At 55.6% G+C, this 24,882-nt stretch overlaps 1 long non-coding RNA gene across 1 annotated transcript in view; it reads left to right on the top strand.

Annotated features, from left to right (window-relative positions):
- LOC141568081 (uncharacterized) overlaps window positions 1–24,882 on the top strand; it is a 91,692-nt gene that overhangs the window by 58,213 nt on the left and 8,597 nt on the right. Inside the window, exon 6 of the long non-coding RNA XR_012491087.1 lies at window positions 17,943–18,245. This is a non-coding gene — a long non-coding RNA (uncharacterized LOC141568081). The remainder of the gene's footprint in view (window positions 1–17,942; window positions 18,246–24,882) is intronic.

Below are 24,882 nucleotides of genomic sequence, written 5' to 3'. Positions count from 1 at the left end.
GTGTGTGTGTGTGTGTGTGTGTGTGTGTGTGTGTGAGAGAGACCGTTGTCCTGCCACCATTGTATATTGGGTGGTTTGGGGGTGGATAAATGTGTCCTTTAGTCACAGGTTGCACGATCCGTAGGAACCACGTCCGGCTCTGGCTGAGAGGAACGCACAAGTATTTACACGTGTGATACATGTAGGACTGATGCATTGTGTTAGATGGGTGTTTAAAAAATCTGCGCTGGGAGGAAGTGTGTGTGTATGTGCCCGGATGTGTGCACAAGCCGGGTATTCAAGGGGTGGAATGTAGGGCTCAGTCCACTTTAGTTTCTGACTGTTCAGCAGTGTCCTGTGTCGTTCCTCTGATAAAAAACCCATGTTTCTTTGGCTGATGCCTCGGATTCCGCTGTTTTGATGGGGTTGTTGGTCGTGGTGGCTGATCCTTTGGCCACAAACGTGGGGCACATGACCCAGGCCTGGCGTCTGCAGGAACCATGCTGGCAGCACAGTGATCATTTCAAAGGTGAGCCTTCGACCCAAGTAGGGCTTGTCTGAGTCCCAGGTGAGAATTTTTTCAGGCTTGTTAGAAATGCAGCATCTTGGCCCTGCCCCAGCGCTGCCTTTGAACCAGACTCTGCATTTTAATGACGTCCCCTGGGGGGGCTCAGTACGGGTTGAAGTGCGGTTCTGGGGCTCATCCCCAGCTCTGCTTCTTGCCAGCTCAGGTAGGGCTTCTGGACCAGCCGGGCGAGGGCGTCACCACAGCTGCCACACGCACGGGAGGGGAGCGGGGTCGAGAGGGTCAGTGCCCACAGTCCGGATTGTACTACAACTTGACACTAATTTCTGTCCTGCCTGCTCTCTGAGGAGTGAGTTAACAACAAGATGGCTTTGCCGGGCTGTTGCTATGGCAGCAGGGCCTAGCAGCTTCCACTTCCCTGCAGTCCCTCCCGACTAGGCTCCCTGCCCCCACCCAGGCCTGGTTTCTTTTAATTGAAGTTGAAAGCAAACACGTGGCAGTGGGAACAGTCTCGGTCAGTGCCTGAGACCGCAGGGGCCCTGCCGGCCTAACCCTGCACTGATTTTGGATGGATTGGGGTTATGCTCAGCGGAGTCCTGGATTCACAGCACAGTGGCCCCTTCCCACAGAGAGAAAAACAGCTGCTTTGACAGTCATGCACTTTTCATTTTCAAATATCCGTTCTTTTTGTTGTACATAGTAAAGAGTTAGCAAATGCACACGAGGGAAAAAGTACTCGGTCTCTACAAGGTCACGCATGCATCCCACATTTTGTGGCTGTGCTGGGTAGGGTGTGTGAGAGGCACGTGGGGCTCAGCCCAGCACAGTCTGCGGTTCCCTCGCACCTTCCCTTGCAATTCCAGTGGTGGCCATTCGCCTCTACAGCACAGCGTTTCTGAAGTGCTTTCAGAGGTGTTCCTGGTGTCCAGGACAGACACAAACCCAGAGTTGTCCCGTCCAAAGGAAATGCAAGCCGCAGGCACCCCTTAAAGGGATGCCCACCCCTTAGGCTGCAGACCAGTTCCCTGACCTCCAGCAAGGCTTACTCATCTCATGGGTGTGGTAACTGTGGGCCAGAGAAGTCACATGAGGTGACACACTCTGACGGCAGAGGGTCACTAGATAGCTCTTATGGTTCTCCCACCCCACTGAAAAAACATAATGTTTTATCGGATCGTAATGTAGTCAAGTGTGCACATCTTATGAATACAGCTCAGTGAAGCTTCACGATGTCTGCACGCGGGAAACCACCACCTACATGAGGACCAGGCATGGCCAGCACCCTGGCAGGCTCCTCACGCGCCCCCCTGACCAACCCCCCACCGGAGAGCGCTTTTGCCTGCAACCTGTGGTCCTGAGGATCAGCGGAGGAGATGTTGTTGCCATTTCACACGAGCCATGTGTGACCCTTGTTACAAAGTAACAGCAGCAGCAGCAACATGTAATACATACTGACGCTTCCTCTGCCAGGCACTGTGCACATGCGTAGCTGCTCTGCGAGGGCAACACTGTTACTGCCTGTAGAATCTGTCCATCCGTCCATCTAAATATCTACCCATCCATCCACCCGTCTACCATCTACCCATTTATTCATTCACTCTTCCATCCACCACTTATCCATCATCAGTCTATCTTTCTTCCTTCCTTCCGTCCGTCCGTCCATCCATCTGTCTCAGGGGGCTGTGACTGTGACAGGTCAGGGCTGATTAAGCAGAGCAGGCAGTTGGGGAGTGAGCCGGGCGGACAGTAGGGCAGGGCAAGAACCAGGAACCCACTGTCCTGTTTTTCCGGAATTGAGGGGTTCCCAACATGCGAAGACTTTCACTTTTAAAATTGGGAAGGTCCAGGCAAGCCAGGAGGTGGTCACCCCAGCTGGCAACCACAAGAACAGACTGGAAGCCGCCTCCAGCCTGGATGGTATGGGTGTCCTAGAGGAGAAGCTGGCACCCTCTTTGGGAGCTGGACACACAGCCCTGGCCTGGACGCTGAGGGAGTGCAGGGGACATGGAGCAGCTGCAGGCCCCACACCTGAGAGCCGAGCCTGCAGATAAGCGACAACCTGTAGGAGCTACTCCAGCACATAGTGCTTCGGGGTTCACTCCCCGCCCGCCCCCCACAGCCCTCAGCAGGCCGTCTCCTGTGGCCCACTCTAAGCAGAAAGACACAGGGAAGAGAATTCTGGGAAATGTGGTTCAGCTTAGCCAGGTGGACACATTACAAAGCCACCCTCTTTTACAGGTGGGGAAGCTGAGCCTCAGGGAGGCTCGTTAACGTGCCCAGGCCCACGCCGGTAGCAAGGGCCGTTCTGACAGCCTGACTCAGCCTCATCCCATCTCAGGCTTTATTGCACAGGCTGTGGGAGGTTGGCTGCCCCAGGCAGAGTTCCAGCTCCAGATGTAGTGGCCAGGGTTTGGGGGAGAGCCCTAAGCACAGAGGCAAGTGGCAAGAAGTGGAGCCCTTAAGGGCAGGGGTCTGGTAGTGTGATGACCCAGCTGTATAATGTCAGGCAAGTTCATTAACCTCTGCAGGCCTCAGTTTTCCAATATGCAAAATGGGTTCATCATAGTACCTGCATCACAGGGTTTTTGTGAGGATTAAGGGAGATGATCCAAGGCCTCAGGGAAGCCAGTTACAGTCTGTGCTTCTAGAGTTGTATAGATAGGAGTACACAACTAGACGCTCACCCTTGGAGGAAAAGCTTTTAGGGCTGGATGATGGGGAAGGAGCCCTCAGCCCAGAGTACTGACGTGGCGTGGGATGGAGGCCCCGGGTTCCCCAGAGGGCCAGTTGTGACTAGGAGCAGCTCAGGTGTTGGGGTGAGGGCACCTGAGTGCTCCGTGAAGGGTCTTGCTTGCCCCCACCTCCCTCCCCAGCGGAACAGCAGACTTTCAGAGGAGGGTGGCCTGGTGGCCCTGGGTGAGTCAGCAGTGGGCTCCTGGGCATCAGGACAGCCCGGGGGAGTGGGAGAAGCAGCAGCAACCTTGCAGCCCACTGTGCCGCGGGCGGTGGGGCCACCGCACCAGTTTCCCAGAGTTTGGTGCTAAATTTAGAACCCAGCATCTCAGTGAGCTCAGGCTTTGTTTAGTCAGAGGCAAAATCTGGGGCTGCTGAAATTCACCTGTCACTGTCCAGCTGGCAAGTGCCACTGCCGATGGGGGTGGCACAGGACGCTGGCAGTGTCTGTGTCTGCACCCCGTTGCCCCTGGCCACTCCCTCTCTGTCCCCAGGCAGGGCTGTGCGAGCACCGTGCCAGGTCCCTGTGGTCGTGGGGCCAGAGAGCCTTGCACAGCTCTTGCCTTGGATTAGCTGACGGTGTTCTTGGGGCAGGCTCGGTTTCCAGCTATTCATCCAGGGGCTTGTGCTGCCATCTGAACTTAACACCGGGAGGACGGATTCCCCATGGAGGCTGTTGGGCTTCAAGGCGATCTGTTATTCCCCGGGCCAGGGCAGGGCCCTGAGTCAGTGGGAGTCGGGCTGGGGATTATGGAATGCCTGCTGTTTTCCGGGCTCCGTGCAAGGACTGAGGATGCTGGAGCTGCTATAATAATTCAGGGCAGTACTTACAAATGAGTAGTTGCCACCCATTAGTGGATCATGAAATGAATTAGTAGATGGATTGTGACCAGCATTTAAGAAAAGGGAATAAAAGAGACAAAATCAGAGAATATTGAAGTAGAAAAGGTAGATACTGTTTCCTGAAACTTGTGTTTGCAGTTTCAGGACACGACAGGTTTGTAATATAAAATGTTTGCTACTAAGGTGGAAGGCTGGAAGAATTTAAGAGACGATGGTCTAGAGCAGGGACGTCCACACTGCAGCCTGCGGGCCAACTGCGCAGCAACCCATTTTTTATTGGCCCGCAGCAAATTCCAAAAATATATTTAGTTTACTTAAATAAGCCAGGTGAGGCAATACGTACTTCACCTCGAGTGAGGGGCCCGGCTGTTTGTGTATTTTACCCCATATGGCCCTTGGTGAAAAACATTGAAAAAAGTTTGGGCACCCCTGGTCTGGAGGGAGAGGAACTCCGATGCACGGTTCCTGAAGTCGTGGGAAGAGAGGAGTCAGGATTTGAATCTGGATGTGCCCCAGCTGTGCGATCCTGGTCTAAGCAGCGTCTCTAAGTCTCGTTTCTCTTTTTTAAACACATGGGTTATGTTTTCTAGAAGGATTTTAATGAAAGCTGGAGCTGACGTGTGCACAGGGCCTCGCACGGTGCCTGACACCACATTCGGTGCTCGGTACACGGGGGAAGCTCTTTCTGTTGTCTGCAGTGTGGAGGCCAGCTGCGTGTGGGGAGGCCCTGTCCTGCTCGCTCGCTCCCTTTGTTGGGGGCGAAATGGGCTCAGGCAGTGTGTCCAGAGGCGCTGCAGTGACCTGGGAGGCTGGCCAGAGCCCCCCACCCACAGAGGTGGAGGGGAAGTGACCATCCAGGGGCTCCGTGCACGGCTGCTCAGATCCCGGAGCGGCTCCTCAGCTGCTCTGTCCGGTCTCTTTCTCTCACTTGCTGTCAGGAGCTGCTGGTTCAGCCTCGGGTTGTCTAGTGGGAGCGAGGGCTGTGTGTGCGTGTGTGTGTGTCTGTGTGTGTGTTTGTGGTGTGTGTGTGGTGTGTGTATGTGTGGTGTGTGTGTGATGTGTGTGTGATGTGTGTGTGTATGTGGTGTGTGTGTCTGTGTGTGTGATGTGTGTGTATGTGGTGTGTGTGTGATGTGTGTGTGTCTGTGTGTGATGTGTGTGTATGTGGTGTGTGTGGTGTGTGTGTGTGTCTGTCTGTGTTTGTGTGTCTGTCTGTGTGTGTATGGTGTGTGTGTGTGGTGTGTGTGTGTGTGATATGTGTGTGTGTGTCTGTCTGTGTGTGTGTGTGTGCGTGCGTGCGTGGGGTCCCCTCACGGAGGTTTCAGGCCGTGAGGGGAGATGAGCCGCCCCAGCGGCTGGAGGCCGAAAGGAAAAAGGGAAGGAAGGTGGGTCCGTGAGAGTGTTGACCTGCCGAACTAACCACAGCTGGAGTCGCCCCACCTCTGGGCTTCTCCCTGAGAAGGTCAGGGTGGGGACCACCTGCATGGGCTTCTGTTACGCGCAGCCAGGACGGCTCTGGTGAAAACGCAACAACTGCGTCTCCTGATGTCCGTCCGTAAGGGTGCTGGCTGCACAGAGCCGCTGCGGGGGCACCCCTGGCTCTGGGGACACTTGTTCTGCAAGGATCTGTGTGGGGGGTGATGCGTGCGGCTGCGGCGTTGGCCTGGAGGTCGAGGTGCGTCACAGCCAGTCGGCCGTGAGCCTGGCCCGAGGGTGTGGGGCCCACAGCTGGAGCGGCATGTTCTGGAAGGACGTGGGAGACCCTGAGCCCAGCTGTGCAGGGCAGAGTGGCGGCAGATGGTGGTTTAGGAGGCAGCGGCCATGGTCAGATGCCCGAGGAGGAAGTGGCCTGACCTAGGACAGTGGCCCTGGGGAGTGAGGGAAGAGGAGAGGACACAGGGCCTGGCCATCTGGGGGGACACATCCTGGGACGGCCCTTGGCACCTGGGATGGTGCTGAGGCCAGAGTAGGTCATGGGGGTGTCACATGGGCCAGCAGGCAGGGGAGCAGGACAGAGCCCTGACTCCCACCTGGGTTGGGAGGTGGACGTGGGCCTCGGGTCTAAGGTGGGTCGTGAGTTTCTGGTTGAAGCAAGGGGGGAGTCTGCAGCACGGGTCTCGCTTGAATTTTGAACCCCGGTGGGGAGTCACGGTACAGCCTGCTTTCATAGCTGTCCCGGGCACCAGCAGAGAGGCAGCACGGGGTCCTGTGCACACGCCAGGGGCCTGGGCATCTGGCAGGAAGACTTCCTAAGTGCCACCTGGCATTTCCTGAGGCAACACACGGCCTTTTGCTGTTTGCTTCCTCCCTCTCCACTGACAGGCATGTTCAGATGCAGTGAGAGCCTGGCCCTGGTATTGGCGACAGGTGGGCCCCTGCAGCTGGATTCTGTTTCCATAGCAACTGTCCTTAAAGGCAGGAGAACTGCCCCAGCTCAGGGGCTGATTAGAGCTCAGGGTCAGCCCTCCTTCCTCTACCATTGCGTCTCCCGGGCAGTGATGTGTTCAGGATGAGATGGGAATTTTCTCAGAGGAAATTTAAGTGGGTGGGATATTAGAGGCTTGACCTAAGGATATTGTCCCCCATTCTCTCTGTCATTTGTACCTGCCACCACCAGCCACAGCTGTGCAATTTCCTGTTTCCTTGTCAACAACCACCAGAAAAGCACCTTCACTTCCTGTTGACACAGGAGTTCTGGAGAATACAATATGTTTGTTCTGGGGCAATTTTCAGAATGGTCTGAAAAATTTACTGATGCTCCCCTGTGTGACCCAGCATTGGACTCGGGGTGTCTTAGCTCCGGCCGCGAAGACTGGGGAGCTTAAACAATAAACGTGTATTTCTCACAGTGTGGAGGTTGGGAATCGGAGGTCAGGGTGCTGGCGGATCTGGTCTCCAGTGGGGACTCGTCTTGGCTCGCAGGGGCGCCTCTTGCGCATATGGCCTTTCCTGAGCATGTGTAGCGAGCTCTCCGGGGTGTCTTCCGACGAGGGCACTGCTCCCATGGTGGTGCCCCCAGCCTCATGACCTTGTCTAACTCGAGCTCCCTCCCGATGGCTCCAGACACCATCACATTTGGGTTTGGGGCTGCGGCGTGAGTTGAGGGGGCACAAACCTTCCATCCGTAACATGGGGATTACCCACATGGAAAGTGGTCTTTCAGTACCTGTCAGGAGACACCCATCCATCTGTCCGCCCGACCTCCCCACCTTCCTTCCTTCCATTCGCTTATCTGTTCATTCATTCCACAATTTTTTTGAGCACTGACACTATTCAGTGTCCTAGGGATATAGCAGTGAGCACAACAGACACAAATTCCCATGCCATGCAGCTCACCCTTCAGTGGCAAGAGATGGGCAGATTAATAAGCAAATATTCTATCATCAGTGGGCTGCAGGGCAGTCAGGAAAGTATCAACCAGGAGAACAAGAAGGAGGCTGGAGGGAGCGACCAGGGAAGGCCTGATGGGAAGGGGCGTTTGAGCTGAGGTGTCGTGTGAGACTGTGTCTTGCAGATTCCCTGTTACAGAGCATAACTGACCGAGGGCCTCAGTTACACGCTTTGAAACCCAGTGCTGCTTTTGTGTGAAGGTTATGGCTCCCCCTGACCTCTCCTGGGAGGCTGGGACGCCCTGCTCAGCAAACCTTGGCTCAGGCCTTTTGCCCAAACTTCCTTAGACTACAGAACTCTAGGATGCATCCGTTCTGCTCTCTGTCCTTCCCGTGGGGTCAGACCCGCGTCACCACTGGCCTGCAGCCCTCACCTGCTCCCTCCTTACTTCCTTTGCCAGAGGCATTTCCCTAATTTAAAGCCTCACCCAATTCATCCTGTCTCAGCATCTGCTTCTTCGAGGACCAGGGGTGACCTGGACTTGAGGGCAGTTAGAGAGTCCGCCGTGTGGATTCTGGGGGAAGCGTGTTCCAGGCGGAGAGGGGACAGACTGAATGGTCCTGGGGCAAGCGTGTGCCTGGCCGGTGTTAGGTCCGGGTGGGGCTTTACCCCTTTGGCTGATAGGTCACGGGAGCCTGTCACTGGTCCCCGATGCTGCCAGCAGACGGGATCCTGGTCAGACAGGACTTTTGTACTCGCGTCCTGGCCACACCTTTGTTGGTCAACACCAGTGCATGGGCCTGTCCAGATTCCAGGGGAGGGGACACCATGCCTCCTTTCGGGGAGGAGCTGCAAGGTCACTGCAGCAGCAGCCTGGATACAGGGAGGAGAACCACTGCAGCCAGGTCTGAGGACAGGAATCAGGTGACTCAGGCGCTTAGGACACAGAGCAAGTCCCCTGAGTGATTGACCAAGGCCTAGGACACAGAGCAAGTCCCCTGAGTGATTGACCAAGGCCTCACGGAGGCAGAAGTCTTCAGCCTTCCCCAGTGCTGGTCCAGCCCTGACCCCCATCCTGCCGGGGGCCAGCTGCTGCCACCCTGTGGGCTTGGAGAGAACACGGGGCCGCCTTTCCTGCGGGCCTGGGAACACGCCTGAAGTAGACCACGCGAGTCATCCATTGGCACAATCTGTTGGGGGTGGAGGGAGTGGGAAGGGGTGGGGTGGCCTGTGGATACCACACTGTGTCTGCTCTTGCTGCTCTGCTCGTCACCAGCACTTGCCCTGCCACCGGCTCCAGCTTGCCACCAACTCAGGAGAGCAATTTGTCCATGCAGGACGTGCCACGGTGGGAGGTGTGCCTCTCCTCATTAACTCATTTGCTGGGCTTTGCCACAGCCCTTGTTCATCTATAACCATGGCAACAACACGAAGAGCGGTACATGGGCTTATTTTGGACCCTAGAGGCGGGTGGGTCTGCAGGCCTGGGCCGGAAGTTGGAGGACCTCGGTCCTGCACTGTCGTGCGTGACTTCAAGCAGGGAACTTCCCCTCTGGGGCCTCAGTTTCCCTCACTGTGAGGTGTGGGCGTTGGGATCAGTGACCTCTGAGGACAGTGCCAGCCATGTCGATCTATGAGTCGAAGCGTTGTGGGCATGGAGGATCTAGAGGGAGAGGCCCTGCCCCCCGGACGCTGTGAGCTGGCTGCGCCGCGGGGAGCTGGCAGTGGTGTGCGGCTGCTGTGCTGACAGACCCGCTCTCTGCTAATTTGGTGTCCTCACTATATAATTATCTTGAAATTCCCTGACTGAAGACTTTAAAAAATTTCCTTCCCTGACTCCCACCACTCATTGCCCAGATTCATGAATGGGGAAAGTGGGTGTTTGCAGGTTTTGCCGGAGAATGAGGGTGTTCCCCAACCTTCTCTGCGTTTCCCAGCACCACCCCCATCCCACGCTGGGGGTCCGCGGGGATCAGCAGGGCTGTCGGAATGGGAGGCTGTGGACTTGGGCCTTTCTGGGCCTCAGTTTTCTCATCTGTCACATGGGGAGAAAGTGATTTTCCACGCGAGGTGATGGGAGAGACAACGCCCCGTCCCGCCTGCGACCCCAGGGAGTGTGATTGGAATGTGGGCTTGCTTCCTGCTCAGGTGATCTGAGGGTGGTGCCTTCGCTCCGCTGAGCCTCAGTTTGCCTATCTGTAAATGGGGTCCGGAATAGCTATCTCACAGGGGTATCTCACAGAGGGTTAAACGGCGTACTGCCAGAAGACGACTGGCCTGGAGTCGGTCCTCGGCGCTGGGCATTTGTATGACTGTCGTCGGCAAAGGTAGAAGGCCCGGTGCATCGGGCAGGTCCTGTGCAAGTCTGGTGTGTTGTCCGCTGCTTGTCCCGTGTGGGCTGGGGCGCCAGCCCTGGAGGACGTGGCCAGAGCTGACAACTAATGGGCCTGTCAGGCCGAGTCGGAGCTCTCCTGGGAGCTCCCCAGAGGCCGGTGCTGGTGCCACAGCGATGAGCCACGTCCCCTGACGTGCTGCTGGCACTTCCTCCTGCCTTCCCCGGGGCCGGGTCAGCGGGCACAGTGAGTCACAGCGGCTCCCTGCAGTCAGTGCTCAGACTAGGTGCTCTTGCCTGTGTTTATATTTAAAACTTGATTTTTTCTTATTTGACATGCTTATTGTTCTAATGCAAACAAGAGACTTACCATGCTTTGAACATATTGACCTACTGCACAGGTCACCGTGTTGATTTGAAGGCCTGGAAGGGTGCCACCAGGGTGTAATTGTTACCTCCGGGGGCAGCGATGGGGGGTGGCTGAGGCCTTCACCTCTTTCTAGAGCAAATGAAGTGCTGGGATTGGCAAAGATGTTTGAGTTTGGGTTTGATTCAGAGCTCTTCTGTATAGCTTGTGTTTAAAAATTAAGAAAAACAAGGTGTGTTGCTTTGGAATTGGAAATAGATGTTCAAAAATTTAAAAGACAGATGTAGAAACATGTTTCAGGAAGAGGTGCCCCTCCATTGTGCCGCTTGCCGTCTGCGGTGGGCTAATGTCCAGACTCCCCCGGGCGTGAGGGCTCTCAGCCTCGGTCCTCGTTTCACACGGGAGCTGCCCAGCGTCTGTCCTGGTCCTTTGCGTGTGACCTGGTACCTGCCGGTTTCAGCTCTGGTGTGTGCGGGGCCTTCCTTGGGCCACCCCCCATGTAAGGAGAGGAAGACAGACCGGGGCTCCTGGTGACGGCCAGGCTGCCTGCAGGCTTTGTGAGCCCTGAAGCGGTGAGTACCCACCGTATCTGTACAGGTGGACATTGGGGGACAGACTGCAGTGCAGACCCCTGTCCCCAACCCCACTCCAGAGGAGATTCGAGGAAGGGTCTGGTGGGAGGTGATGCCCCGTTTCAGGGGATTAACTCAGCTTGAACCTGAAGGCGGTCTGGCCAGTGGTGACTCATTCCAAGGGGCCTCCGGAGCAGAGAGCCCGCGCCCTGCCTGTGCTTTTCAGGTCCCTCCGAGCGTCAGGGCCGCTGCCCATCGCACGGTGTTGGCAGCTTTGTAAAGCAGAGGTGGCGAGCCTGCGTCTGGCTGTGTGCACGGTGGGCAGGACCGCGGTCTGGCCTCATCGGTGGGCAAGGTGTGTGGGGGTGCTGACGGCTCTGGTGGGGTCTCAGCCATAGGTTAGCTCACCTGCCGCGAGTTAGTTGTGTGACCTGAGTGAGTGACCTTGCCCCGCTGAGCCTCAGTTTCCTTATCTGTAAAAGGGAGTGAAAGTCCCTCACAGAAGTGAGACAGGACTCCACTCCATGAGATCAAGTGTGTAGGTGCCCGAGGAGTGAGAATCCACCGTAGTGCTCAGAAGTGACGAGCGTGTGACGCGCATTCAGGGTGTGTGGGGCTTATAACCTGCCGCCCGTGTGAGAGCGAGAGCACTGTGCTCCATGCCGGGGGTCGGGGAGGGGCCTGGGCGCGTGGGTCTCACTCAGTCCCGTCACTTGCCTGCTGGGTGGCCTTGGGTGGCTTCTGTCCCCTCCCTGGGCCCCATGCGAGGTGCCACCGGCCGCACCCCTGCTGTCTCCTCTCCTTGTACGGGAGGACGGCTGTGTCCCGGGGAAGTCGGGGCAGCCCTGGCTCTCTCCCCAGCTCCCACAGGGGGCTGCCTGTGTGCCCCGCCTGCTGCGTTCTCAGCCAGCCTGGCACTGAGGCCACTCGGCCACCGCCCTGGCTGTGGCTGCCCCACACCTGACTTGTTCCTGGATCCCACTGACCTCAAAGCCGCTTCATGGAGCAGCTCACAGGCCGGCGGGTCGGCTTTGGGATCCCCCGTTTCTTGGGCCCATCACTCTGCCTGGCTCTTCTGGGGTTACACATGCTCTGGCCCCTCCCCCCGAGCTGCCCGCAGCCTCTGCCAGCCTGTTGCCTCCTGAGGGTCCCAGCGCCTCTTGTGCAGTTAGGCCCCCCCCGACACCATGCTGGGCTGCACCTTTGGAGTGGGTCAGTTGCCCCTTCTCCACACTGCAGACTGGCCCCAGGGCCAGCAATAGACATAAAAGAAGAAACCCAATGAGCCGGCTAATAGTGGAAATTAATAGTGGGAATTAATTGCTAAGAGCATGCGGAGACCATGGCAACAGCGGTTGCATGGCAGAGGCAGAAACATGATTTCCTTTGTTAGGCTGGGCCCCAAAAGGCTCTGTTTCTTTGTAAACAACTTGCACTAGCTTTGTGAAGAGGCCATGGGCCACGGGTCTGAGGCTCCTCCTTGAGAAAAAAATACCAGCTTTGGAGTCAGCCTTGATTCTGAGCCCCACTGTAGCCACCTCTCCCTCGCTGTGTCACCTTGGGCGAGTCACTAGACTTCTCTGAGCCTGTTTCTCCATCTATAACTTGGAGAGAACAGATCCCAGTTTACAGAGCTTTTGAAGAGTCAACAAGGAGATGTATGTGAGAAGACGATCTTTGGGGCGGCTTGACCGAGTTCACTTCTGGCACCATCACCAATTAGCTGTGTGACCTTAGGGCAAGTCATCAACCACTCTGAGCCTCAGTGCTCTCATCTGTAGAATGGGGATGGTAATAGTACCCATAGCAAAGACCGCCGTGATCATTAAATGAGTAATAACTATAAAGTGCTGAGCACACACAGCGTGTGGGACATTGCACATTCAATCTAAGTGGCTACCCACAACCTCTGTGAAATGTTGACAGGGTCTGAGCTCGTCCATGACAAAATTAGTCATGTTTATAGAGTGCTTATCGTGGGCCAGGCACTGTTCTAGTGCTTCGTGTGCGTCAGCTCACGTGACAGCCCATAGAAGTAGAGACTGGGATCATCCCTGTCCTGCAGGTGACGCGTAGCATTCGTGACAGTGTGATGCAGCACTTTGAGTCGGTGGGTCGGGCCCAGTCACGCAGCACCAGCCGCTCCTCAGTGCCCTATGACTTGAGTGGTGGCTGCCCGACGTGTCCCGTCCTGTCGGATCAGTCAAGGCCATTTTGGACCCCACCTGCCCTATGATTTGACCCCATCAGTTCCCCACCCCAGACCCCGAAACTGGACTCTCCCCCAGGAAAGTAATGGCCAGTCATCAGGGACTGAGTCGTCAGTACCTCTCTTCTTATAGCTTCTCTTGGGGGAGGGATAGAAGCTTCTGGGAGGAGGTCCCTGGATGGCCAAGTGCATCAGATTCACAGCCTGCAGGGCTCTCCATGTGTGCGACTCCCAGAGGAGAGCCCTCGCCTCTGCTGTTTCCAGCTCAGCAATCCGGAAAGTCACGGCGCTCCAGCGGGGAGACGTCAGAGGGGACCCCGCTAAGGTGCGTCATGCTGCTCTGTCTCCTGGCCTCGCGTAATTTGAAAACGTGTCCTGATGGTCTCGGTGTAAACAACTGGCAGTATTTGGTCCCCACCATTTTCTGTAACGCGAGCATGTCCTTATTGTGTGACTGCAGTGGTTTCCAGCAGGTGAGGTCCTCAGGCTTAGCAGAGACTCGGTGGCAGGATATTTTGGTAGGTTGGTGTTACATACATTCTGAACTGGCCTGTGGCCTGAAGGTCAGCCCACGGGGTGGGGGGGGCGTGGGAAGGACAGCGGCTCCACAGCCCATGCTTGACCATGCCCTCCGAGGGCCAGTGGTCACATGGCCTCGGATAGACCCCAAGGCACGTGTCCTGTGACAGCTGATAGGACCATCTCGACCCAGCTGTTCTCGGCCCAGAGAATGCCCTATGCATCTGGCAGGCCTCCTCACCTGTTTACAGTGCGTTTTCTGAGCCCCCAGGCCTCAGTCCCCCCAGCTGTGAAATGGGGTAACTGACTGCGTGCTGCCTGGCGGGGATGCGAGCAGAGGCCGTGGTGGACCTCAGCGCACACACACAGGTGACTGGTGTCGCTCTGCTTCCCGTTTGCCAGGCCAGGCTCTCAAGGGGGGCACACGTCAGTGCCTGGGAGCGGGAGGGTTGGAATCACTCGACATGGTGTCGGACTCCACACATTTCTACAGTTTTCCTGTCAAAGAGCAGTGATTGTCAAGTCCTCCACTTTAGACATTTGACCAGAACTTAAAAAAAAAAAAAATAGTGCTTAGTAAAAGGAAAGAAAAGACAGAAAAAAACCCCAGGAATGGAAGTGTCTATAACATGAGGCCACTGTGCTGTGTACTTGTCCCAGCCGTGGTCTAACCTCCTCAGGTGGGGACACAGGCCTTTTGTCATCTGGCCTGGTGTATTTTACCAGCCTCCTGTCTCCCTCGCTGCTCTGGGCTTATTACTGGTTACGTGGTTTTGAGTGATTGCTGCCTACAATATGCTGCCACCACACATGTGTCAGTTACAAAGTGGTTAATGGGTGCCATCAATTTAAGGAGAACTTGAGAGAAATCCTGGCAACAGAAAACTTGAAATACCTTGAAATCTTTCTTTTGTTTTTAAAGATTTTATTGGGGGAAGGGGAACTGGACTTTATTGGGGAACAGTGTGTACTTCCAGGCCTTTTTTCCAAGTCAAGTTGTTGTCCTTTCAATCTTAGTTGTGGAGGGCGCAGCTCAGCTCCAGGTCCAGTTGCCGTTGTTAGTTGCAGGGGGCGCTGCCCACCATCCCTTGTGGGAGTCGAGGAATTGAACTGACAACCTTGTGGTTGAGAGCCCACTGGCCCATGTGGGAATCGAACCGGCAGCCTTCCGAGTTAGGAGCACGGAGCTCCAACTGCCTGAACATTAGAGCTGATGGTCCAGCTAGGTCTTATTTTTGGGGAAACACAGTATGTTGTAACATCAAAACAATACAATTGTTTTGTGGTCCACCACGCTGGAGGAAGGACCAATTTATATTCTGTCTAACCCCCCCAAAAAACAAAAAAAGACATCACCAACTTCTGTTATTGTGGGCTGAGGCTGTCAAAGAGCATGCAGACAAAACTACAGGAGAAAAGTATTTTGGAGACAAATCAGGCATTCTATTAATAAAAATATTATTTTTCTGATTTTTGTGAAGTTGATAAAATTTTCCACCTTTAAACAGTTGTAACTTGCTGACGGCGACTGTCCTTGGTCTCAGAGCGTCTGCACCCTCAGAGGCCCACCTGGGCCAGGGGTGCTTGTCCAGCAGTTTTAGCCGTAGAACTCTGTTGAAATGAAATTTTACGTATTCAACACAGGTGAGATGGGGCTGGTCTGGAGGTGGCGAAAGGTGAGGGGCTCAGAGTCTCCTGCCCTGCTCGCTTAGTCTGAGGTCTGGAGACAGCCCTGTCCCCCAGCCCTGTCCCCCAGCCCTGTCCCCCAGCCCTGTCCCCCAGGAACTTCCATGAAACCCAGTGTTTCAATGTCGAAATGGATTCTAGTCTGAATGCTTTTTGGGATGGGAAGTGGGGGGAGAGTCTGGACATGACAGGAGGAAGGTAATCGCTCAGGATAACTCAAGGAGTCCTTTGCTTTCTCCTGGCCTCAGTTTCCCTGTTTGTCATCACGAGGGGTAGGTTTTCCTGCATGTTAGTCTGTAACTCCTCTGACACATGGCACAAGTGCCACCTAGTGGTGAGGAAGGGCTGTGGCAGCTGGAGAGAGGCAAAGGTGAGGCAGTGGGTAGGTGACCCCGCCTTCCTGCCAGGGGGAACCTCTCTGCACACAAGTATGAGGAGGGGTGGTCGGAAACATCTCCGTGGTTCTGCCACTGTCCCCTGTGTGATCTCGGCCACCTCCTTTCCGTCTCTGAGTCTCAGCTCCCCCGAGGGGGTCAGACTATGTCATCATCCCTAACAGAGGAGCCATGGACTGTGGTGGGGATTTTGTGCCTGAAATTTTAAGGAAATTTTGTGTGTAAGCAGTTTTGTGGGGTGAGAGTCTAGAACTCTAATTGCTTTGGGAAAGAGTGGCCTAGATGGACTCAGGGCACCCAGGGCTCAGGGATTCCAGAAGCTTCCCCTTGGGATGTGCGCCCATTCAGACAACTCAGATGGCTCACGTCTGGCAAAGGCATCAGTTTACCGGTGATATAGAGGCATACTGAGGAAGCTGAAGAAAAATGAAACGCAAAAGCCCCCAGCTAAGTGCCAGTGACCAAGGAAACGAGCACGGCTTCCGGGGGCCCCAAGTCGGCAGCTGAGCTCTGGGACTGCAAACCTCTGGCAGCTGAGGGCGCTGTCGTGGGCTTCCCAGCTCCTGACGGCACCACTTGGTCCCTGGGCAACTTCAGAGACAGGGCTTGGCAGCTGGCAGAACTGGGGGACTCAGGTCCCCAACGTGCAGCCCCTTCGAGGCCACGGTGACGGGCCCTGGTCCCAGGCTGCTGCTCAACTCCCCTCGCCCCGAAGGGCCCAGGTGCTCTCAGAACCACTCCCCGAAGTGGAAGAGGAAGAGGACGAGGAAGGCCTGACCCGCCGAGGCTCTGCTCTGTGGTCGGCACTGCGCGAAGGGCTTCACCGTAATTAGTTCATCGGACCCTCACAGCGGCCCCGGGAAGTAGGTGGTTCTGCTAGAGCTGCAGACTCTGCGGGTCAGAACTAGTGAGTGACTTGCCCAGGAAACTTGGAGGTGGCTGGGCAGGTCTTCCTCACGCCTCGCAGCCAGCGCAGGCTGAGCTTTAAGGGTGGCCGAGGACGGGTCTCTGAAGGCGTCCCGTGCCTGCCTGAGCCTGGGCTGGTGGCACGGCAGCTCTTGTGCCTGCAATCGCCCCCTGACTTGGCTGCCTGGATTCTCATTTCCTGGCGGGTGATGGTGACCATGGGTTTGACCCGGACACTCCCAGGTGCACCTTGCTCTGCTCCTTGCTCAGTTGGGGGGGTCCACCACGCAGAAGTCCACACCTCTTCTCTGTTCCTTCCAGGGCCTTCCGGCTGCCCCTCCCTGCACCTGCATGGGAGCCGGCGCTGTCTGTGCTCCCGGCCACCACCCAGCTCAGCTCACTCCCCAGCCAGCCTCTGTCCCTGCGGTTTCCTGGCCATTTAGGAACCCCATCAGACGGTGGGATGTCATGCTTCTCTTTGTAGGTGAGGCGCAGGGAACCCTGCTTTCCAGGCTAGAGCGGAGCCTCCTTATCCGCTTCCCCCCGTGTCACCCCCCCCACGGGTTTAGTGAGGGGGACACTCAGCTGAGTGATGGTCGGAGCTCATGAGATTTGCCAGCGAGAACCAGTCAGAAGGGAGCTGGCATTTGACCCCACAGAGGCGGCCCCCAGGCTGCCACTCACCAGGCTGTGCCAACTTTCTCGTCCGCGTGCCCAGCGCTGTGCGTGACTTGGTGACGTTTGCAGATCAGTAAATTGGCGTGTTCATCCACGTCACGGCTGGTGTGCTTGGTGGCTCTGACCTTGCAGGTGACAATGGTCTTTGGTTAGAGTTGCGGCAGTGGTTTCCAGTCCACCTGGAAGTACAATTGCACGTCACTCATTGTATTCATGAGGTGGTCATATTAGGTGCCTCCCCGAAATCTACATAAAGTGTCTCCAGCAAATTCCAAACTCATCTGTTAAGCCTGTTCAGTAAGGAAAGGAGCTGAGTCTATAATGGTCTCTTTTCAGTGAGAGCCTTTGCTTTCTCCCTTTTCTCTATTGGAATTTTCCTTTGGTCTCCAGTTCACTTCCTTCACTCATATCCCTCAATTAATAGCCCTTTAGCTGTCGCAGTTTGGAATCTCACTCTCCACTTGGTCTGACCATCTGCCTTTGGGGAGGTAGGGTGAGGCCCGATGCAGACCAGAGAAACTGGGAAGAGGTGACAGTTTTGTTACACTCACAGTTTCCTGGGGACAGCAGTCAGGGAGCACAGGGGTCACCCATGAGGCAGAAGGAGAGGGGAACCGTGGGCAGGTGCCCTCATCGCGTTTCCTGGGGAAGGGATGGGCCAGGTGGGTGGCCGGCTGTGTCTGACAGCAGCGCTCCTTGAAATCACATTCACCGTGACTGTTAGAGCACATGGTTTGGGGCGATCTGAAATCCACAGATGTGTTTGGGTGAGCCGGGATTGACTTGGGAACAGCTAGTGACCACTTTATGGAAGGTAAAGGTCAACTGCAGAAATTAAAGTATGGTTAATATGCCACTTGTACCTAGGAGCCTGCTGAGACAAAGCCGGATTTCGTGGTCTTGCCTTTCAGTCTGCGATCTGGCCCACTGGTCCCACACCAGGCGTCGGGGTAGAAATTCAGACGGATCCCGCAGATCTTCTCCAGGCGCCACGGGGCTGGGCTGGCCATCCCTGTGCCAGCCGCGCTCACTGTGAGGCCTCGAGCGCCCTCTCTGCTGAGATGCCCAGGGCCAGCTTCCGTCTCCTGACCGTTCTCGACACCACACATGCTTGTGAAGCAGGAGGGAAGGTGGAACCCAGATTCCTATCCCAGTCTCTTGACCACACAGGTAAGGACTAGTATTTACTAAATGTACTCGAGTCCCCGTTAAAATCGGGCTGCCTGCGTGGTGGTCTTCAGAGCAGGTGATGGGCATTTCAGAAATGGGGGGTCACTGTTCAACACACGTGTCCCTCAAACATGTGCTGAAGGAGGGGTGGCTCTGGCGCTGCTGCTGAGAAGGTGCTTAGAAGAAGCGGCAGGGCTTTGTGATGTTAGCTGGCTCTTCATAGGACGGGGCAGACCTGCAGGGCCAGGAGCTGAGGGCACGAGTCCCCAGGGAAGGCGCCATCGCTGACGGGTTCTCAGGTGGAGAGAGGGTGATGCTGTGGGATGTTTCTCCGCCTGTCCCACCAGGGAGGGAAGCGTGAGGGGCGGCGGCACTGCACGGGGAAGAGAGGGGGACCAGTACAGGTTCCTTCTGAGGGTCCTGGGCTCAGTCCTGCTGGGGGTGTCTGGGAGGACGTAGCTCAGGCTTTTCCAGCTGAGGCAAGACAGCTGGGAAGATCTCCCCCCAAGGGGTTAACTCGCCAGCACAGGCCAAGAAAATCCCTCGGGTGGGACGGGTGTTTGTAGCCCTGGGCGTGTACAGGAGCGAGAGGGGACGGGGGTGGGCAGTGCCAGCGTCTGCTGCCGGGGCTGTTTTTCTGATTTTCTTGGTGGTTCATGGTATTAGAGCACATAAATAGTCTCTGGTAAGAGATTCCGTAGGTACTTTTGCAAGTTTTGGAGTATTTTGATGTTCCATTCTGCTTGCTAGACGGAATCGTATCGAATTAGAAGGAAATGTCTCATTTGGCCTGATGCTGGGATGTGGGAAAGGCACCTGCGGGTCTGACTGTTGAATTCTTATGTTGCTGGTGACATGGGCAAAGTCCCTCGGGTCTGCCTGTGTTGATATCACGTGGTGCTGGTGACATTTTTGTCTTGTCTTGCGGACTTAAGCCTCGAGTCAGGAGAAAATCGTAACCAGATCGCCGTTTGGTGTGGGAGTTATGTCCCCATTTCTGTTTCTCTCTCCTGCCTCATTCGGTGCTGATCGCTTAGTGTGCCTGTGTCCCCACAGCCTGGAGCTGTCTCTGGCTTTCTGTCCCAGCGCCCCAGCTCTGACTCAGCACACAGCTGTGACTCAGACGGTGTGTCCCAGACACACGTTCCAGCAGGCGTGTGGCTTCAGCGGGAGCACAGAATGGAGCCGTCCTCGGAGCAGGCTGACAGCTCAGCTGGAACCAGCGTGAAGAAGTGTGGGGTCTGTGACATCCCTGCAGGGCAGGCCGGGTACAGGTTTATTACGCGTCTGAACATGTCCAACGCAGGCGCGGCGTCCTGCGGGCGTAGCTGGCCTGCTGCCACTGGACAGGAGTTCTGAGCAACCATGCGTGCTGAAGGGAAGAGCCCCGGGCACGCTGCAGCTCAGGGGCCAAAGCAAACACTGGGTGTCTCAACCGAGTGCATTCCTGAGCTCATTAAATGGGGTGCAGTGAGCCCAACCGGATAGAGACAGGGAGGGGACAGAGGTCATGGCCCAGGGCACAACCCGGGCAGGGCAGCCTGCTCTGAAAGGGGCTGGCCACTCGGCCACTTTCTTCTCCTCCACCTGTCTGCTTCAGCCCCTTCTGCAGCCTGTTTTACCCCTTAACCATGGGGCAAGTACGTCTGTGCCAGCTGTGGAGGCGGGGGCTGGTGGTTGAGAGTGGCCATTGGCGCTGCCCGTAGGGAACTCACTCACCGGCCGACAGACAGGCGGTGGTGGAAGCAGTCAGCCGGCAGGAGAGCATTATGTGAGATGCAAAGCAGATGTGACAGCACCCAGCCAGAGAACTGGAAGGTCAGGGTTTCATAATCCACGGGAGGCACCCGAAGCCCCGAGGGATTACAGAAAGCACTGGGTGGGAAGTTTGGGGTGGGATGCCCGTGGGAGACGGGCAGGTGTGGCCACATCTCAGCAGTTCCTCTGCTTCCCTGCCAGGGCTGCCTCCCGCGCATGAGTGACCTTTGGTTTCTGGGCTAGTGAACAGTCAGTCGTTTTAAAGGTTATGCGTGACTTGGCATTTGTCAGAGGTGTTGAAGGCTATGCCCACTCCCTTGGTCGTGCCCTTAGAAAGGGAGGGTGATGTAGGGGACATCGGATGGAAACAGAAATATCTAGGATCTAATACCAATGAGCTGTGAAGCCCTGGACAAGTTGCTTAACCTCTCTGAATCTGTTTTTTTATTCCATAAAAAGAGGATGGTGATACTTTGACTACCCAACTGGTCCCTAAGAAAATGTGTTTTATTGGAAGTGGGGAAACTCGAGTCAAATAATACATAAAAGTTAATTTTAGATGGTTTATATTTAGAGTTTCACTGATATGTACGTTACTGGTTTTTTAACGTGTTTTGGTAAAAAGTCATGGAGGCACAAGAAGAAGAAGAGAGGGGCACTGGAGAGGGTTTCCGTTCCGGGGCCACAGAGCTAGCGAGCCAGGGGGCAGCCTGTGTTTCACTTTGCGGAGAGAGGGTCCAGCTAAGATGATATTGCACAGGTGGCCCCCCAGACGCCTGGTTAGGGGTCCCCCTCCTGGTGTCGGTGACAGTTTAGTAACAAAAGCCATGCTGATGCTGAGTTTGAGTTGGGTCAAAGCAGTGCATTGTCTTCTGACCTAGCCAGGGAAGGCGGCCGGCCTGGGGTGAGCTGGCTGTGGGGCAGGCCAATGCAGAAAGGGCCCCGGGGTGCCCCGGGCGTGGCACAGGTGGCATAGCTGTGACCAGTGTCAGCGAACCAGCGGTTGCCATGTCATTGTCTCCCATTAGCTGCTTGGTGGCCTTTTGTTCTGGACGGGACCTTGGAGCGGAGAATGGTGGAGCTCGTTCTCCCGGGACAGTTTTATGAGTGGACATTCTGTTGCCTGGGTTGCTTTCCATGACCCTTACTGCCCCCAGGGAGGGAGGAGCCCCCCAGCCCCCACATGCTGCTGCTCAGGGTTGTTGAGAGAGAGGATTAGATGAAATCATATAGAAAGATGAGCTGAGTGCAGCCTCTACCCAGACACACATGTCACGACTCGCGTTATTTAGTTATTTAAAGAATGTGTTCAGTTTTACACGAAAGGAAAGGGCACCGTGCCCACCGCCACCGCATTAATCCCCTCTAGCACCTCTGCCTGCACTGAGCAGCTGCCCGAAGGGTGTCTGCTGCCTTCTCTTCAAACCTTTGGCCCCTTGTTAGCTCCAATCAGCCGTGCTTTCCTTAGCACGCAGGGCGTCCCGCTCCCATGGGACAAGCCCTCTGTGACCCTGCTGTCCCCGTGCTGTGGCGGCCCTGGCCTCGCCCCTCCAGCCTCCCTCACACCAGGCCCCTGCATCACAGCTTCCTGTCTGCATAAGCTGCTCCCTCCCCGTCAGCCCCTGCCCTCCTGCTGCTGGGAAGGGGTCCACTGTCAGCTCACCTCAGGCCCCCGCAGAGGGAGTAAATGACCCCCTTCCCCTTCAGCGTGTGGTTCCGTATCAGCTATGACTTCTCATTTCCTTGAGTTCAGAGACTGAATTCATTCCTTGATCCCCAAATCCAGAGCAGTCCCTGGCAATAAATGGTCTCTTCAGTGCCTGTTGGAGGAATTGAATCGTAATGAAAAAGCCTCATGCAGATGAATTCACTGGAGAGGCTGTAAGAAATACACATCTGAAGCAATCTAAACACCCAGATGTGGACAGTCGTCTGGCCTCGGGACGCAGGATGAGAGGGGAGCGTGTGAAGCTGGGCCTGTGTACCTGCGGGGCCGTAGCTTTCCCGTGGGTGTGGAGGAGACAAGGAAACACCGTGCCTTTAGGCTCTCCGGGTTTCAGCGCCCCAGAGCTATGGTCCAGTTTCCAAGCTCCCATTCGTGTTGGCGGCGACCGAGGCCCCTGTGGAGAAAACAGGGCTGTGGGAGCCGTGAAACAGGACAGAGCTTTCATGGACAAAGAAATGAGCCATTGCATTTCTCTTCTGTCACAGTCTGGGTCCTTGAGGGGTGCTGATGGGGCTCTGAGGTCCCGTGGTGGGTGAGTTACCAGGTTCCCCTCCCCTCAGGCTCGGGCCTCCTGTCTCCTCTGCAAACACCAGCTTTCTGATGTGTATCATAGACAAGATGTGAGGGAGGGTCAGAGACAAGCGAGCCGCGTCTGCGGGCTTTGGGCCCGTCTCACCCTGGGCTCTGTCTCCCATGTGTAAAGCAAGGGGCTGGACCAAACAGGAACAGGTACTTGTCACCACAGCCTCCTGGAGAGGCTGAGCCCGGGCGCCACAGGCCGGGCCGCCCTTCCTCTCACGCCCCTGGAACCTTGAAGGTCAAAGCGCTCACCTCTTCAAGCCCTGAGACCTGCTCTATTGCTCCTCTGGCCACAGCCCCGGACGCCACTTGCTTTTCTGAGCCCTTGATCCTTCACCTGAAGACTATCCGCTCTGGGTCCCGGGGGGAGGGCTGGTTTCCAGGCCTGTGGCTCACCGGTGCCTCTTGACTGGATGCGATGGAGGAGAAGCCCATCCAAGTGGCCCAGGCACCTTTTGGAGCATTAGCTGAAACAGCTGCCTCTGCTGGGCGTCTCCTGGGTCACTGCCGTGATTGTAGTGGCCGTTAATGATGCCAGCGCCACGGCTGTTGACTTCTCTGTGCTTAGCGCCTTTTACAGCCGCCGCACACCCTGTGACATAGGACCGTCAGGTGGTCACAGCCACTCTGCACATGTGGACAGTGAGACCCCGAGAGGCTGCGTGACTTAGTGCCAGTAAATGACAAAGTCAGGATTTAAATCCAGGCCAATTAGCTGCAAAGGCCGTTCTCTCAACTGTACACCAAATATCTGTTTGCATCCTCAGAACAACCCTTTGAAGAGCTAGTATAATCCCCATTTTGCAGAAGAAGAGCTGAGGTTTAGAGAGTTTAAGAGACCCGTTGAAGGCTGCAGAACCAGAAAGTAGCTGACGTGGGATTTGTACCCCCATCTAAGCAAAAGCACTTTCCATGCCTTTCAGTTCTCACGCAATCCTGGGAGCGAGGTGTTAACGGTCTCTGTTTATAGATCAGGCACCAAGCTCAGAGAGATTCTGTAATTTCCTCAAGGCTCCACAGCCAGGAAATGAGTGGCAGGCAGAGGAGGGACACCAAATGGATGCTCTACTTTATGGAAACCCATTCCTGAAATCTGGGGGATTTCTCTTTGGTTTCGTCCTGATGTACAGAATCGTGTTACGGTCTCCACAGCGGAAGCCATGTCAACAGACTTGGGTTTCCAGTGACTCTGTGTCGGTATAGAAGGTCAGCAGTCAGAGGGGAGACCCCACATGACAGGGCCGTGGGTCTGGTCACTCCCAAGAAGCCACTTCCTGGAGGCCTGCAGGCCACACAGCGCAGTGGACACTTCCTGGCCTGGGGCCGCACCCCAGGACCAATCCCAGCTGGGGGAGGAGACTCGGTGGGGACCTTATGAATGGAATGTGGGTGTGCGCTCAGAGCAGAGCCAGGAGGAGCGGGCCTGCGGGAGCTGTTGGTAAAGACTTTGCTAACTTTGGTTTATTTATTGATTTTAGAGTTCAAATTAATTTAAAATTGTAATTGATTTTTATTTAGAAAAGGCAAAGAATCCAGTACGTTCTGTAGCTCTCCAGGGCTACATGTCTCCATTTCTGCACGCAGAGACAAATGTCAGAAGGAGAGAGTCAGGAGCAGACCAGAGCAGCTAAGGGGAGAGAGCAGCATGGAGAGAATTTGGGGGGAGGGGAGGGGCTGCAGAGAAGCTCAAGGGGACGTTGATGCCAGGAAGTCAAATGTCAGTTTTCATCATGTCCTGCAAAGTCCATGAAAACGTGCTCAGCAGCCAGTCACATGCACTTATCACTTTTCCAGCCAGCTTTGCGACTCTAAGTGTTGGACGGAGAACTGATAAGGGCCGGTGATTGACACTCGCGGCCTCCGGAACCCCGCGGGGGGAGGGGCCCCTGCGTGTCCGCGTCGGGGAACCTGGTGCTCCCGCGCTGGGTGCCCACGGACAGCAGGGTCTGGAGAGGGACGTGTGGTGGCTTCGGCGTGGGGGCGCCTGGTCTGCTGCCAGCCCTGGGCGTGCTGCTCAGGGAGGTGCTTGCACTTCACTTACTCAGAATTCTCTCTGGGGCGGTGTAGCGTCTCCCCCAGGAGGGGGTGGCTGGACGTGCTTATTCCTGAGGCTTCCTCGTAATAGCTGCAAGGTGAAGAAAGAGGCGAAAGGGCTTTGGAATTTTAGGCCATCTGACTTTTTTAAAAAAGTGGAATTTCCATCTGATTCAGGTGAAAGTTCCATCCCAGACATTTTCCTCAGCAAATGACAGAAACTCACCAAACTCAGTTTATAGGGACCATAATTTAAGGCAGAGCATTTCGAGACACTGTTCTTTCTATGTGTTAAAGATGCTTATTTACTGTGGTCTTGATTCAGAATGATGCTTTACGCTCATACGTGACTAAAGCAAGCTCAATACATTCCTGTTGAATTGGCAAATGACGGGAATTGAGTGACACCTAAGTGGGGGTAACTACACCTGTGCGTAAGGACAAATTCACGGGTTAATATTCTCACAGCTACAAACACGTGTATTTTCTGGAATGTGAACGTGAATTAACTAGCAATGGGCTGCATCTCAACTGAACAGG

The sequence above is a fragment of the Rhinolophus sinicus genome, linkage group LG13 (genome assembly GCF_036562045.2).
Source record: "Rhinolophus sinicus isolate RSC01 linkage group LG13, ASM3656204v1, whole genome shotgun sequence".
Taxonomy (NCBI): Eukaryota; Metazoa; Chordata; class Mammalia; order Chiroptera; family Rhinolophidae; genus Rhinolophus; species Rhinolophus sinicus.
Note: the sequence above shows the minus strand (reverse complement) of the source record. Positions and strands in the feature narration are given on the sequence as shown.